Genomic DNA, 16,616 nt, shown 5'->3' on the forward strand with positions numbered 1-16,616 from the left:
CGAAAGAAATGGAATTTTGCTGAAACATTTTAACTCAAGGCTCGATAAGTTCAATACAATTCTTAATTGTTCTCTAATTCCTAATTCACAAAAGGCACTTGAAGACATCTTGAAATGCATCCCATTCATCTTATGATTTATTAACTGCTTCATTAAAATATATAAATTAAAATATATATTAAATTAAAATAAATTAAGGTTATTAAAAATTTCCTTTCTACTTCCTTGTGCGAAAAAAAAGGAAGTATTGTTATCACGAAAAATTTCGGGTATCATATTTCAAGGAAAATATTCATCTTGAAGCTCTCGAGTCCATTTGAACACTTTTTTGCATGACATCTATACGTAAGGACAGAACAAAGGATTCTTTTCGCAAAACAGATTGTAAAATAGATTTAAAATGTATTTATTCACATGGGATATTTTTCGTGACGTCCGCATATTTTTAGAATTTCCGATCATTTAATCAAGATTTAATGAGTTTTCTTTTACTTTTTGCTAAGGTAAACGTTTTGATCTTTAAAGAAAAATTCCATAATTAATAAAAATTTCAATTTTACTAATTTTACCATATATTGATATTAATAAATTTTGATGGTAGGAAAATGTGAAAGTTCAAAAACATTTCAAAGCTAGAGAGAAATAGTAGAAATTGCCAGAATTTTATTAATAGGACGAAGAAAATATTAAAAAAAATCTGAAAGGTTTCAGATTTTAAATAACGTCCAAAGGGACGTTTTTTTCATCTTGTGTGTTACCTTTATTTATTAAATATCATAAAATTCAGTTCAAGAGCAATGTCGCAAAATAATTTTTAAATAAGCATATCTTTAGAATTTCCGATACACAGTCTCGTACGCTAGAGATAAAAATGTTTTTTCTGTACAACGTTGCCATGGCTCGCTTTGAAATCCTTGAGTTTGTTAATCAAAAATTCTTTCAAGTTTACAAAATATGAAACAAATTTTAAATTTCAAATTTGGGCTTCTAATCAGCGGTCCTTAACCCTTAGAACTTCACGGCCCACTGCATATATAATTTTATATATGACGGACCACTAATATGAATTTCAAAAAAAAGGTAAATACATTTTTATAATAATAATCAGCAAACTACACATATTTCGTTCACATTGAAAAATTACATGAAAAGTACAAAAATCTTACCCTCTTGTACAAAAAGCTTCACATTTCTATATCACTGTAAAGGAACTTCACTAAAAGCAAGAACAAATCGGCAAACACAAAGCAACATAATTAACTGATAGTGTTATGCCGCCAATTTTTAATTATTGTAAACATAGCAATCATCGCTTACTCAGCAATGGCGAAATCGATCAACAATTAAACAAGACAAAAAAGGAAACTTCCAGTGGTGGAATTAATAAACAAGAATGTAGATGGTTCTCATAAAAAATCCATCAAGTTGCCTATTGGCACAGAGAAAAACTGTGTTATTAACGACTGCAATAGCATATGTTTGTAATTCAAACGAAAAGAGAATTCCAGTTCGCGCTAATATTGATAACATTAGCATATCCATCGATGCCAACTCTCACTTTCAAATGTCGTTAGATACATCTGCAAAAGAAACAAAAGTAGCTTGATTGGCCCTTTTGACTAAAAATATTAAAGTATCGCATCTTTAATCACAACATAACGTAGCTTCTAAAGTCTGTTTTTAACTAACGAAATTTAATTAAGACACAATAACACACCGAACAAATAATAATTCAGAAGTCAAACAACGATATAACGCTGATTTTTGTTGTTTGACTTCTGAATTATTAACGAAACTTAATTAGTAATTCAATTAAGTAATTCGGTAATCTTGTGCTATCGGGACGGAATTCAAAAATGTATGTATGTGCACATATGTACGTGTGTATACTCACACATATACGCACATACATACATTTAATGAATAATATTTTAATTTTATATGAACTTATGAACAACTAGCCTAATCTCATTATAAATTTAAAACTGTCTAAAAAGTTAGAATATATCGGTAATTGATGAATATTAGCGCAATTAATCCTTAGAAATAAGCACAATACAATTCAAATATTTCATTTGCAATTCTAGAATTTCAGTTTAAGGCAAGAATGCTAAATTAGTTTAATTAGCTTGAAGTTAATTGAGCATGAAACTTAAATTATGCAGTCATTGGAAATTCTAATTTAACTAAACCAAAGGTAACTCTACTTAAGGCCCTCGCTAATGTGAACTTAATCCTCACCAGAAGGAATTCAAACTAACTTACCAGATATTAATACTACTGCAACGATTTCATAGTCCTTTTGCCGCTAAAGAACAAGCGAATTTGGGAGAACTCTTGCTGTATTGCTACAGGACAAACTGCAATATCCTTCTAATTCTCATATTTAAATGCATTTCTAATAGGCATTTTCTGGAAAGTCCTGAAAGCAAGGGAAGGGAAATGAAAGAAATAAAAAATTAAAAACTTAATTCGCAACTAAACAAGGAAAACCGCAACCAGGTGCAACGAATCTCACATACTAATTATTATGCAATACCTTCTAAGTAATACGAGTTAAGATGGACAAAACCAGATCAAGGTTAACAATACTGAAAGAACAACAGAATAATAGAAAGAAATCTTATTTTCGCTTAACAGAATGACAGGATTTTATGTAAAAACAGAAGCGAAACTAACAATGGATTTCCAAATGAATAAACTACTAAATTACTACTAAATTCCTTAAGCATTATTAAAATGTCAAGGAGGGAAAGGATGTATTGTAAAGGAAATGGGAGATAATACGATGCATTAACCATCTCACCTTTTTTTTATCGTAGTAAACAACAAACGTGTAATGAAGTTAAAAAACAGAAAACAAGAATGATTTGTAAATAAGCTAATCATTTAAAATGCGTGCTTGTAAATTTAGGCAAAAGTAAGTGCTTCGTGGCTTGCGAAATGAAGAAATAGACAAAGATATGAGAGTAGAGAAATTTTTATATAAAATAATTCAGACATTATTTTATAAACAACGATAAACGATTATGTTTTGGCGTGTTCCAAAACGCAGTATACTTCCTCCTGCATAGATGGTGTCATCTTGATTAATAGTGCCTCTAGGGGGGATTTTGTAAGCGGAAGATTTCCTCTTAACAGAAGATTATTCCCGATTGCCAGACAAAAATTACATGATTGTAGTTTCAAAGTTAATTTGTTTCGGCTTAATAAATCAATTCAGGATTTGTTCTATGCTATTCATTTTGTCCCATTCTATATGAAACATCCTGTATAACACAGGTAAGCAAACGTAATGGTTTAAAATGCTTAGGAAAAGTGGATCACTATTTGGTTACAGAAAGTTTCAAGCAATGCTTTATTTCGTATATTAAATACAACCTTGTAACAGGACTCATTCGTGACTCATTCTTAAAACGGAGCATCGCTGTTGGTCATGTGATGCGAGATTCGCAAAAATTATGAACATTCTTTTTTTTTTACAGGCTTTCTGACACAACTTTGAACGATTCGCGCAAGCTATGTAGCTAAAATACTCTCTCACTTTTATTATTCCTTTTCTTTGAGTAATTCTTAAATAAATTGTTGTTCGTCATACTTAGTTATCTTAGGTATTAGTTCCGAGATTCTTTAATAAAGAACAAGAAGAAATACACATATATTATATGTTAAAGCATTAAATTTCAAGTAAAAGAACCTGAAGATTGTGTTGGGTAGGAAGAAGTAATTTATTGTTAATTCCTGATAATTTTAACATAAAAGTAAATAAATCTCTAACTGCTTATCGTTGACGATGCAAAATCACGTTTCATTTCGTTGGTCAAAAGTAAAAAAAAAAATTTTTTTCATAAGAACTTATTGACGTCATAGTGGCGTCATAATTATTGACGTCAGACTAAAAGATCGTGACTTAACTCGTAACTCGTTTTAGTAGATTAATTTTCAAGTGATCTGGATATTAAGATCACTTGTAATTTTTTAATTTAAGCCGTGTATTTCGGTAAAATAGGAAACAAACATGGGGAATAACTAAACTAAGAACTTTTGTGAAATACTGAGGAAGTATAAATTACATTGTGAATTTTAAAATGGCATAAAAGAATTTATACAGGTAATATTTTAATTGAATGAATTTTTTGAGAGGATAAATTGCCCATAAATTTAAGTCTGATATTATCCTGAATAAGGTATACTAGTACGAACTGCTGTCACTTTCTGTAGCAGTGTTCTTAAATATCATGAAAAGAACTCTAAAGATCATAAGAATCGTAAGAATGCGTAATACCTTAGTAATGTAAGATGATCATAATTAGCCCAAAATGGATGTTAGTTCTGAATGGGATATCAGTTTCGAAACGGTATTTTGCATTGAAACACATTAAACGACGTATCACATTGCAAATTCTTGCCAACAAATATTATCGCACTTTATAATATATAAAAAAGTTTACTTATGAAGAAAGTGCGTGAAGGTATGTATGTTTCTCGCATTGCGAAAAAACAACAGTACCTACAGCCAACCGATTTGGAACAACGTAGTCCTCCATCAGAATATGGGCACCTGAAAGCCCGAATTTTGAATTTCAAACTTGTTTTATGATTAGTCTAAAGGGGCTTTGTCCCTGAAGGACTATTGTTTTCGTTTTGCTATTTTGCGTTAAATCACTATAAATGTCCGTTTCACTTTTCAAACTGTTGTCACCAAATATAATCGCCCTGTATTATATTTAAAGAAATTAAACAATGAAGAATCTACATCAGTGTATGTATATTTCTCTCACTATTCCAAAACAACGGTACATAGAGCCATTAGAATTTGAATCATGTAATCTTCCATAGAATATGGGCATATGGAAGCCCTAATTTGAATTTGAAATTAGTTCTATTATCGATTTCATATTTTGTAAAACTTTAACGAAGTTTTAATTAATAAACTCAAGGATTTCAAAGCGAGCCATGGCAACGTTGTACAGAAAAAAACATTTTTATCTCCAGGGCGCGAGACTGTGTATCGGAAATTCTAAAGATTTGCAAATTTTAAAATTATTTTGCGATATTGCTGTTGAACTGAATTTTATGATTTAAGTGCGAAGAACTTGATATTTAATAAATAAACGTAACACGCAAAATGTAAAAAAACGCCCCTTTGAACGTAATTTAAAATCTGAAAACTTTCGGATTTTTTTTTTTTTTTTTTTTTTTATTAGTAGAAATTTTTTTTTTAGCATCGTAAATTTTTCTTTGCTCGTAGCAGAGTGGATTGGATTATGTGAATAGTGGCAAAGCAAGCGGAGGCTGTCTGCCTATGGAAAGGAATTCCTCTGCCGAAAACATTTTAAAGAATTATTTACTCTGAGAATGGTGAAAGCTTACTTGCAGCTAGCCTATTTGCTGGGACACGAACACTGGTAGAACTTCATGTGTCCAGCGGTTTTACCGTTTAGCCGCTTGTGGGCTTCGTAGCGGAAAGTTTCTGCAAGATATTTTTCCAGAAAAGTATAATCAGGAATTCAGTTTTCTAAGAAAGTAGTTACGTTTAGGTTCCTAGCTAGGAACATTCAAAAACATTTCACATTTGTTTTCACAAGCTATATCACGATAAATGGATACAGAAAATGAATGCAAGATCATGCCATTTCGCTAATAATGAAAGATACTTTTTTAGCATTATGAAATTTCGCATTCTGTGCAGCCTAATACTAATAATGGTAAAACCAGTAGATTGAAGATCCGCCATTTTTGTGTAAAATTTTAAGCTTTTTCAAGAAATAGGCTTCCTGAGAAATGAGTCCACCTGCACTCGAGTGATAAGGTAACTGATTACTGATAGTCTAGCTCGAGATTAAATTCCAGCGAACGCGCTAACTGCATAGCAGATTTTGTAAGTTTCCCTGTATCTAATCCGGATACTAATAGAAACTCCTTTACGATGGTAACTATCCTCTTAGAAAGAACAATCTTATGATCTTTGTATAATGCAAATAACCTAGTCTAACCTTCCTTAAAAATCTCTTAAGAAAGAAAACTCATCGGAAAAATCCTCCGTTCCATTGCATAATTTAGCTAGATTGCAATATATTTTGATTCAAATTGCTTAGCATATAACTGTTACGGTGAAACACGGAAATCTGGAGAATGTCGACTTTCACCGGTGAATGTCAACATTCACATAGTCGCTTGGTGTATGTCCGAAATATTTTCCAAATACTCTTATTTCTGACTTACACCGGTGAATGTCGACATTCACCATGTACTAATGGTGAATGTCGAACATATAAGAATATTATATTTCCTTCTCCGTAATTCATTCGCGAAAAAAACGCACTTGAGACACAGAATAGGAACTTAAGAACATAAGAACTTAAAACACACAGTACATTCAAAATGAGAAAGGAAAATAATAGAAGTTATAAACTTACCAAATTATGTGATTCAAATCTTATTTATTGCAACAACCTAAACTATTATGACACTTTGAATTGCACAAGAGGCTCTTGCTTTTACAACTGCATCTATTTGTGGAACACTTCCTTTTGGAATTGCAGCGTGTGCATAGACTCCTCTCTTTTCGACCTACACCAGAGCATATCTGTGATTGTCGACATACATCGGTAAGGGTCCGAATGTAAAAGAATGTAAAGAAACATTCGATCTTTCACCGACGTATTTGGTGAATGTTGACATTCTCTGGTGAAAGTCGACATTCTCCAGTTTCGGTCTTTCACGGTAACATAACCATTGTAGAGTCATTACGTTATGTTGAAGCAGGAGACAATAAAAATGGGCAATGCTCTCCCTGGGACCTAGACCTGGACCTCTCGAATATGCTGTTGTTATACCACGAAGGCATGCTGGAAGGAGGGAAGAAATACTTCATATGCTCCCCCTTTTAAAGCGTCAGTGGGGATGAGAGGACCCTATTACCAAATCCTAGTGGTGACGAATTATTCTTCACCACCTTTTAGTTCGCGCGCCATTGTAGAATAGTTAGGTCATTTTGATGAAAGATAAGAGATGATAAGAGATGAAAAATGAGCAATGCTCTCTCCGGGATTCGACCTTGGACCTCTCGAATACGCTACTCCACAAAGGCATGCTGGAAGGAGGGAGAAAATATCTCACAACGTTCAGAACATAAAGCAAATTTTCCGTTATTACTTTTTAAAACCCAAACCTGTCTACAATGTTCGAAGAAATGACAGCATAAGCAAGAAGCGATAGAAAATATTGCACTTGCATTTGATTCGTTCTGCAAAAATTCTTACTTATATTAGGGTAAGTATACAAGTTTATGCATGAGTTTAATAATAATAGAATAATGATTTTAAAACTTACCAGGAATTTTCAGTTGAAACAATTACGATTTGTTGGTGTTGTAAAAATTTTCGATAATACTTTAGTAAAGCTGAATGCCAGCAGTTGAACAAACTGGGACCAAATGCTTTTAATAATACTTGTTGGCTTAATGTTGCAGACGAATGAAGACCGTGCAAATAAAATAATCGACGCGAATGCGATCATACAATGAGCTATATCTTTGAATTAACAATGTCCTCGGGAGGTAAATTAAAGGTAATGAAAGCTACTCAAGTTCTCAGTGGTCAGGAGAAAGAGAACAAAGTATTAAAATAAACTGCACGTACTTTTCCTCCCTGAAAGGAAAGAGTGAAATTTTTATCCCGAACGTAAGATAAATTCATATTAATAAGGAAACCGATTTCGAATACGATGTGCCAATCTTGTTTCATAATCATTAAGATTTACATGAGATAAAACCGGTCCAAACACAATGCTTGACATAACATGTTCCACCTAGACTCCTCAGGTTTAGACAAATATAGTTTCAGTTGCCAGGTTTTATCCCAGCCATTATTTTCTCTTTTTGATCATTATAGAAGGAACTTCGCAGGGAAAGCTCAATTTTTATTATATATATGATTTTTACATTTTTTGTGCCAAGTTAAGGAAACGTGGTAATCGCAAAAACTTTCGGGTATCAACGAAATTTTCGGGTATTAGAGAAATGGGTTTTTTAAGGTTCATGAAAATATCCATTTTGGTTCCACTCGACTCCATTTGAACGATGTTTTTGCGTGACATCTGTTCGAACGAACAGAATAAAGGACTCTTTTCCCCAAAACAGGTTGTAAAATGAATTGAAAATGATTTTTTTTTTCTTGACGTACATACGTACGTAGTTATCTCGCATAGTTCCAAAACGAATGGCTGTAGAAAGTCGAAATTTTGTATACGGGACTGCAATAACATTTAGGTGTGCTTTTTTGCTTTTTCGTTGCAATCGGCCGCCCATAACGTATGTAAATATATATAAATACTGGCCCTAATAATATTTCTAACTGTTGTAATTTATAATGCAACGAGTTCATGTGATTTATAATATAATTCATTTATAATTTTTTCATCAGTATTGAAATTAATAGCAGATACTGATAATGTTATACTCGTACATTTAGATTGCAATGATTTAGATTATCGTTGCCTTCTTCTCTCATGCTTTTATGCTATATTCCTAATATTTCATAATGGCATACAGGTAAGTTTAACTCATTCACCAAACATGTAAATCTCTAATTCAGCCCACTTATGTTCTTACGTGTGCTGTATCTTCTATTTTCTTTAATATATTGTACAGTCTAATTTCAAAAGGTCTTATGATCAAGCGGAAAAGTTACTAAATATTGGTAGTTCGACCCGAGTTTCTAGTTCCAGTGATCCCCAGCTCTTTCTTTTTTTGTACTTATTTACTGTGTAAAAATGTAGCGTAAAAATTTCAGTTCATGAAGTAAAAATACTTTTAAAATTTATTCTTTAAAAATATTGCAAAAATTTTCACCTTTACCTTAGCATATCTTTTTACAAATCCTTCTAATAAGAAAAAATAAGGAAAGAAATTAATTCGGTTTCGGTGATTGATACCTCGGTGCAAATTATATGTAACATTTTTCCAAAAGCATAGAGTTTATATGGATATCAATAAATTAAGGATTTTTTCTCCAACTGATTTTCTTAACATGTTTATTCCAGAATTTTCTTTTCACACTCTAGCGCTTAACTTTATGAGTTTTCTATAATCATTCAATTTCTCTAGCCATGGCAACTTTGCATACCTTCTGACAAGTAATTATATTTTTAACCACTGTATTTTAATTTCTGTTGACTATCAGTACATTATTCACTTGTTTCACAAGTGCAACTTTTATTTTATACTCAAATCTACGTAAAATAGCATTAAAACTTCAGTTATGGGGAGCTCCTGATCGATTGCTTGTTTTAGATTGAATGAAATTAAGCTTAATGTTACTGTTAATTAGCTTGTTATTATTTTAATTATACTTTTCTAATTATTTATATGTTCAGATATTTCCAAGTATATTACTCAAACTTTTGCATCCCAATTTTTAATTTTTGGTTAAAAAAATAAACTTTTATTCATTGAGAGGCCTGATTGATTATATTAATTTGTAGTATTGTTTATCTAATTCCTTTCTTCTAGATAAATTTTAGAAAAAACCTTTTAGCATAATAATTTAAATTTATTTACAATTTATAAGTCAGTGTTCCAAATGCAAAATGCATAGTAATGGTTTTATAATAGATTTCATGCTAAGCTTTTTTTAAACTTAATTTAATTTCTGCAAACATTTACATGATTACTTTAATTAACAAAAAATATTTTTAGCACACTTTGATATGGAATAATTTTTTGCACGCTAGTAAACTCTATTAAATTTTTCAGTCTAGTTCAGACATCTTGACTATTATTGATGTAATTTATTAAAAATATAATTTTTATGCTTTATAATTATTTAATTTATGATATTATTATCATAAATGAAAGATGTTTGTAATGCTAATATGTATGTTTACCAATACCTTTTATTTTCTTTGTTAGCTCTCGCCTTTATTACTGTTATTCAAGTAATTAGATTGCTTGTTAGATATTTTTTAGTTGTTCTTGTGATATGTAATTCTATTTATTTATTTTTATTTTCCTTTTGGCTACAATTGGCTTCGAGAAGTTAATTTGTAACCCTGTAGGCAGCAGGGGGAAGAAATTTTGATTGGTGCAGTTGAACTATAGTACACCCTAGCAGACATTATTCTTATTATTTATATTTTATAAATATCTTCATACAATTATGTACCTACTTACTGTGTTTTTAAACAATATGTATAGATAAAAATTTATAAATTTATAATAAATTACTTCTTTAGATTTTTAACATAATGAGTAAGAATAGAGGATGCAAATTCAAAGATGATCTAGGAAGTGAATTTCCTTTTCTAAAAAAAACCAAAAGCGATTACATGGTAAAATGTGAGAAATGTAATGGTGCATATTCTATTTCGCCCGGCTGGAAGAATGATATTTCAAAGCTCTAGGGAACACATTAAGGGGGCTCATACACCTTAACCCCCTTATGATCTTCGAATATGTGACTATTGCAAGAATTGAGATATTTTGTTTAATTTACAAGCAATTACTTCCAACGTTTTACAGCTGACTACATAATATATCTGCTTTGGGAACTAGTAATCAGAAAGTTGGTGTTGCCACGTATTTTTGTAATTTAATCCGCTTTGTGACAAAATTTTCGTCATGTTTCCAGCCTCGTCATATACTAAAAATGGCTAACACTTGAAATTTAATAGAATTCTTTACATGGGCACTATTTTCTAACTAAACCAAAAATCTGATGAATGTTTTATTATTAAAAAATTTTATGGACGAAAACTTTACAGGTTATTTTAATAAAATATATTTTATAAAATCAACTCCAAATAAAATAAAAATTTAACATGAAATTCTTAGAATTTTTGGTTCGCAGTAGTTTCCAAATGTTATGAAAGCTATATATTAAATATGGAATTAAGTTATGCAACAGAATGTATTAAACTGTGCGCGCAAGATGGAAACATTTTATCAAAAAGCGGATTAAATTATAAAAATATTTGTGGCAACACGAATGTTCTGATTACTATTTCAAGAAGCAGCTATATTATTTAGTCAGCTGTAGAAAGTTGGAAGTAATTGCTTTTAAAATAAATAAGTTATCTCAATTCTTACAACAGTCACATATTCGAAGATTTTATGGGTTTTAAGGTGTATGAGTCCCCTTAATATAAAAGATATTTAAATACTACTGCGTCTTCCTCCAAAATGAAGGAATTCTTTTGGAAAATAATTTATGGAAACGAAGAAAGCAAATTAGCGTTAGCAGAAGGACTTATGTCCTTTCATGATAATAATCACGATCAATCGTTCAGGTCTTGTGCATCACAAGTTGTCCAAAAGTTATTCAACAAAAACCGACAGCAATCTACTAAAAGAATTCATTCAAATGAGAAATATGCCAAAGAATAAAATAATACTATACGCAATATTTTAATGTATTATATTTTTAAATTGCACTTAATGTTGAAATTAAAAAATATATATATTACAATACTATTTTTGCGTTCTATGAAATTTGTGTTGCTTCATGTAGAGCAAATTTTTAATCATGATAACCCCCCCCCCGGTAAATGGTGTCCCGCTTTACCAATGTTAAAATCTAGTTGAAACTGAAACCCATACAACTGTTCGGTTACCCGTAGGTCAAATCTCCGCAAAAATCCATAGAAATAAACCCGTACACCTATGTAGGTAACCATAGGCCAAATCCCTGTAAAAACCAGTACACAAAACTCTAAAGAACAATCAAGGTACCTCTTGGCAAAATCGCTACACAGAACACCAGACAAAAACTCATAAACAAAACCAATAGAATTATACCGTAACGGAGTATCCATACACACAATCCCTATAAAACACAACACACAAAAATAGAACTGTATATCAAATTTCCATAAAAACTAGTAATTATTAAAAACATAAACCAGCGGAAGTACACAATTAGCACTGATGAAATACACAGAATTAATTGGGGAGGGGGAAGTATGTAGTGTAATTTCAAATAAAATTCAGTGCGAATAAACTTAATAAAATTTTTATTTCTCAATGCATGTCAGTACCTATAAACATATTACAAAATATTTGTATAAATTCTCTTTGCAAAATTTTAAACTCCCTTTATATAATTTTGAAAATAAAATTAATATAAAGATAATAATCATACCATCAAGTCATGATTCACAACCATCGAATGATATATGTATATATATATATATATATATATATATATATATATATGTAATATTTTATGAGATGAATTCTAATTTAAACTATTTATTATTGTCTTCATCTTGTGTTTCACTGTTCAAATTACAACTGAATTTTAATAATTATCAAGTCTACCAGTTTAAACACCAGGTGAGTAAAAATATTAAATTAGAAATGTTTTTTTCCAAAATAATTTTGTATGTAAAAGTGTTATAAATACTAAAAATTCTTTTTGAAAATAGTGAAAATTTTGTATGTGAAAGTGTATATTAGTACTAAAAAATATAGTAATTATTTTTAAAAAAGTGAAGTTTCTGCTGGTAAATTAGAAAAGTTTCTGAATAATTATAATCATATATTCGTTAAAAGTAAATATGATGTTAGTTGCATTAATATTGAACCCCCTACAGTTGTGTTTACTTCTGAATTACCATTAGCCTATAGGCCATATCGAGCATCTCCTAAAGATAATAGTAAAATTAAGAAACAAAGAGATGAGTTGTTAAATGTTGGTATAATTAAACCTTCGTATAGCTGCTCCTGTAACTTTAGCTTATAAAAAGAATGAACAGACAAAATCTGGATCATGTATTGATTTTCGGAAACTTAATCAAATTAAAAAAGCAGATTTTGAACCAATCTCTAGAACTGATGCTGTATTAGATCAATTAGCAAATACAAACATTTTCTCTACATTGGACTTATCATCAGGTTATTACCACATCAAATTGAATGAAAAAGATACTGAAAAATTAGCATTTACAACAAATTTTGGACTTTATGAATTTACTAGACAACCTTTTGTTTAGAAGAATTCTCCAGATGTTTTTCAAAGAGTGTTTTTCAAAGAGATCTTAGATAAATCTTAAACAAATATCAGATTCAATTTGCTTTAAATTATTTTGATGATATTATAGCATTTCCCCCAAATTTTGATGAACATTTAAACCATCTTAAAATAGTATTTGATATATGTGAGAAAGGAAATATAAAATTAAAACAATCTAAATGTAATTTTGCTGAAGAAAAAATAAATTTTCTAAGATACGAAATTCAAGCAGGTAAATTCCAGCCCAGTAATGCAAATATGGTAATTATTACGATTTTTAGAACAGAGAAGGAGAATTAAAGTTTTACCCGTTGGTTTAAATTATAACTTTGATTATATATTTTTTATATTACACATATATGTAAGAAAAATAAAGAATATGTAAAAGATTAAATCAGCTGCGTAAAATTAATTTTCCTTCTCTATTCTAAAAATAGTAATCTCTCTGCAGTGCGTGATTTCGAGATTAATCCATGTCATATGATTCTTACATAATTCTGATGATGTAAATGGAACTAACACTCAGACAGCCAATAGTAATTTTACAGCAGTATTAATTATCAAATAAAAATGCATTGAGAACCAAAACTAACTCAGTCTGAATTAAGATTTCACCTTCAACATAACGCACTTGCTTTCTACACTTTGGCCTAGCTGGACTTTGTTTGTCGCTGCAACATGCTTGATGAAGTAAAAGTTGAATTAAATCTACCTCGACTGCCAAATTTCTTAATTATTGTAGATTGGAGTTTCAACACTTTTAAGCCATCAAAATTCTCGTGGTTTATTACGGATTCAATCGCTTGCATTCTACTAGAGAATCTATTAAATTTATATATATACTATGTATATATATATATATATATATATCATTTGATGGTTGCGAATTGTGACTTTGATTATATATATATTATTAATTTAAAATTGGATACACATAGTACTGTATCTCATTGTATATATTTTAATAACATTGTATTTCAGTTCTTTGATTGGGAAATTAAAAAATGGCATTTAATCACATCAGCATGTTTAACAATTTGATACCTAATGAGAAATGTTTTCCCAAGGGATGGTACTTTCCAGCATCTGCTTAAATTTTACGTTACCTACAATGCACTAAACTAAATTTGAACAAAACTAGACGAAACCCTAATTTTCGAATGGAGAAATACTATTACAAGTAAAAATATTAAATAAACAAGCAAGCAAAAAGAATAAGGGACTTGCAAATTAGAAATTTAAACAAAGAGTTTAAATTTAAACAAAGAATTTAAATTTAGCATACTTGCTATCGCTTTAAAACTCGCTTACCACTCTTAGAAACACCCTGCAGCTTCTGAATCTCATTTTTTGTGCTATATAATCTTCCACAGATTTCATGTGAATAAAATCTATAGCATAATAGGTATCTATACAATATGTAGTTCTCGATGTAAAAAAATTAATTATTACCTTTCGTACTGTAAACATTCTATCTCTGTGAATAAGTATGAATATACTCATACTCATGTACACGGTAGTTATAATTATCTATTTATTAAATAGCTAATTTAATGAAACTAAATTCCCATAGGAAAAATATATAAAAATAACATTTACCTGTATATATACATATGTATTAATAATTTATTATTACAAAAGGTTTTTCATATATTACCTCCAAGGAATATATAAATTTAATAAAAGCGATGAATTATTGGGATAAATTTGAGTCGGTGTTTTAGGTATAAGTTATTTTGATATCTATTGCAGAAAAGCCAGCGGCCGAGCGGTAAAGTCGCTGAGCACTGGTAGTTCGGTCCGAGGTTCGAATCCCGCGAACGGGCTGGCTGCATGGGCGTTTTCGTGGTTTTCCCCATGTGTAACGTGTATACGAGCCAGTTTCCCTTAGAAAGTCCTCTACGAAGGCATCCCTCCTCTTAGGCAGATAGCCCTCGAGGCTTTGCCATAATAACACACACGCTATTGCAGAAAAATACTTTACTTTATGGAAATATTATTTTGAACCATAAAAATTCTAAATAGGGAAATTAAAAAGTAAAATTTAAAATAGTGAATAGGTAGCTATTGTTATTGAATGTAGATTATATAATATAAAAATATCACTTCGTGCTGAGCATTTCCTGCATTTACACTGCCAAATGAAATTTATATAGTGCAAGATTTAGCAATATAAATAAATCTTCTACACAGCCTTATACACAGACAGTCAAAATTATTTTCATTGCAATTAAACAGACAGAGTCCATTTGTTTACAAACAGTTTTATTTACATTAATACAAACAAATATATTTAGTGCAGAAAATTGTAACTGCCATTTCAGAATGATTACATTTAGATTTAAAATTACATTTAGATTTTAGTTATACTGCTGCCGCAGTATAACTAATGAAAGAAAATAATGTTTAAATATTACTCTAACTATATTTGAAAGCAATGCTAAAGCAGTGTCCTTACAAGACTCAGGATTTTAAAAGCTTTGGTTTTTAATGTCTTGCAAAACCTTTCAATTGCTTCTGCAAAATTCATACCCACGTAAAAATTACTACACCTAAATCAACTACAGTGAAACTTTCCTAAAACAATTAATTCCACAATTGCAGATAATACCAGTTTCTTGTAGCCTTACAAAACTATCAGTGACTTTAAGTACTGTTATTTAATTATGTATAATCTCTTTCAACTAATGATTTTAAACTGTAAACTATTCTGAAAAGGCTATTACTGTCGCTAATTGGCAGAGGTACACCACTGCCAATCAGTGGTCCCACTAAACCAATCTCATGCTAAGAATGGGCTCCTCAATTAACCACCTTTGTGTACAGTCGATCTGGGAGGTCCTGTTTCCAGGCTGGCGCGACGAATGAATTTACTGACACTGCACAAAAATACATCTCGAATGGCGGAAACATTTTCACCACTGACTCTTTACCTGCCATACTTCCTTTATGCAAAACATGGCTGGTCAATCGAAATATTTTTAACTGTCTTTTAATTGATTCCGTTGGTGGAGGTTTATTAAATTCATGGAGGAATCATCTCTACACTATTTTCGGAGATTTCTACCATTTCTTTATCCTAGTAAAGAACAAACGTGTAATGAGGTTTAAAAACAAAAAGCAAAAATGGTTTTTAAATAAGCTAATCATTTAAAATGCGTGCATGTAAATTTTGGCAAAATTAAGTGCTTCGTGGTTTGCGAAATGAAGAAATAGACAAAGATATGAGAGTTGAGAAATTTGTATATAAAAGGGTTCAAACATCATTTTTATAAACAACGATAAACGATTATGTTTTGGCGTTTTCCAAAACACAGTGCACTTCCTCCTGCATAGATGGTGTCATTTTGATTAATAGTACCTCCAACAGCAATTTTATAAGCCGAAGACTTTCTCTTAGCAGAAGAATTTTCCCCGGTTGCCAGACAAAACTTCCATAATTGTAGTTTCAAAGTTACTTTGTTTCGCCCAAATAAATCAATTCAGGATTTGTTCTATGCTATTCTTTTTTCCCATTCAATATGAAACATCCTGTATAACACAGGCAAGAAAAAAAACGTAAAGGTTTAAAACACTTGAGAAAAATGGATCAGTAATTTTGTT

General features: G+C 30.6%; 1 protein-coding gene across 4 annotated transcripts in view; it reads right to left on the reverse strand.

Moving 5' to 3' along the window:
• LOC118187654 (SEC14-like protein 2) overlaps positions 1 to 16,616 on the reverse strand; it is an 89,850-nt gene that overhangs the window by 65,420 nt on the left and 7,814 nt on the right. Inside the window, exons 1-2 of one of the 4 annotated variants that reach the window (XM_085814540.1) lie at positions 7,336 to 7,666; positions 2,266 to 2,422 (exon numbers count right to left, since the gene is read on the reverse strand). The exons of 1 other annotated variant lie outside the window; for it this stretch is intronic. The gene's annotated coding sequence lies outside the window, so the exon portion shown is untranslated. Of the gene's footprint in view, positions 1 to 2,265; positions 2,423 to 7,335; positions 7,667 to 16,616 lie in introns of those variants that run through there. 2 more of the 4 variants (XM_085814539.1, XM_035357932.2) reach the window with 2 other exon arrangements.

The sequence above is a fragment of the Stegodyphus dumicola genome, chromosome 4 (assembly GCF_044657685.1).
Source record: "Stegodyphus dumicola isolate Sdum_Otavi_A_Nest chromosome 4, ASM4465768v1".
NCBI lineage: Eukaryota > Metazoa > Arthropoda > Arachnida > Araneae > Eresidae > Stegodyphus > Stegodyphus dumicola.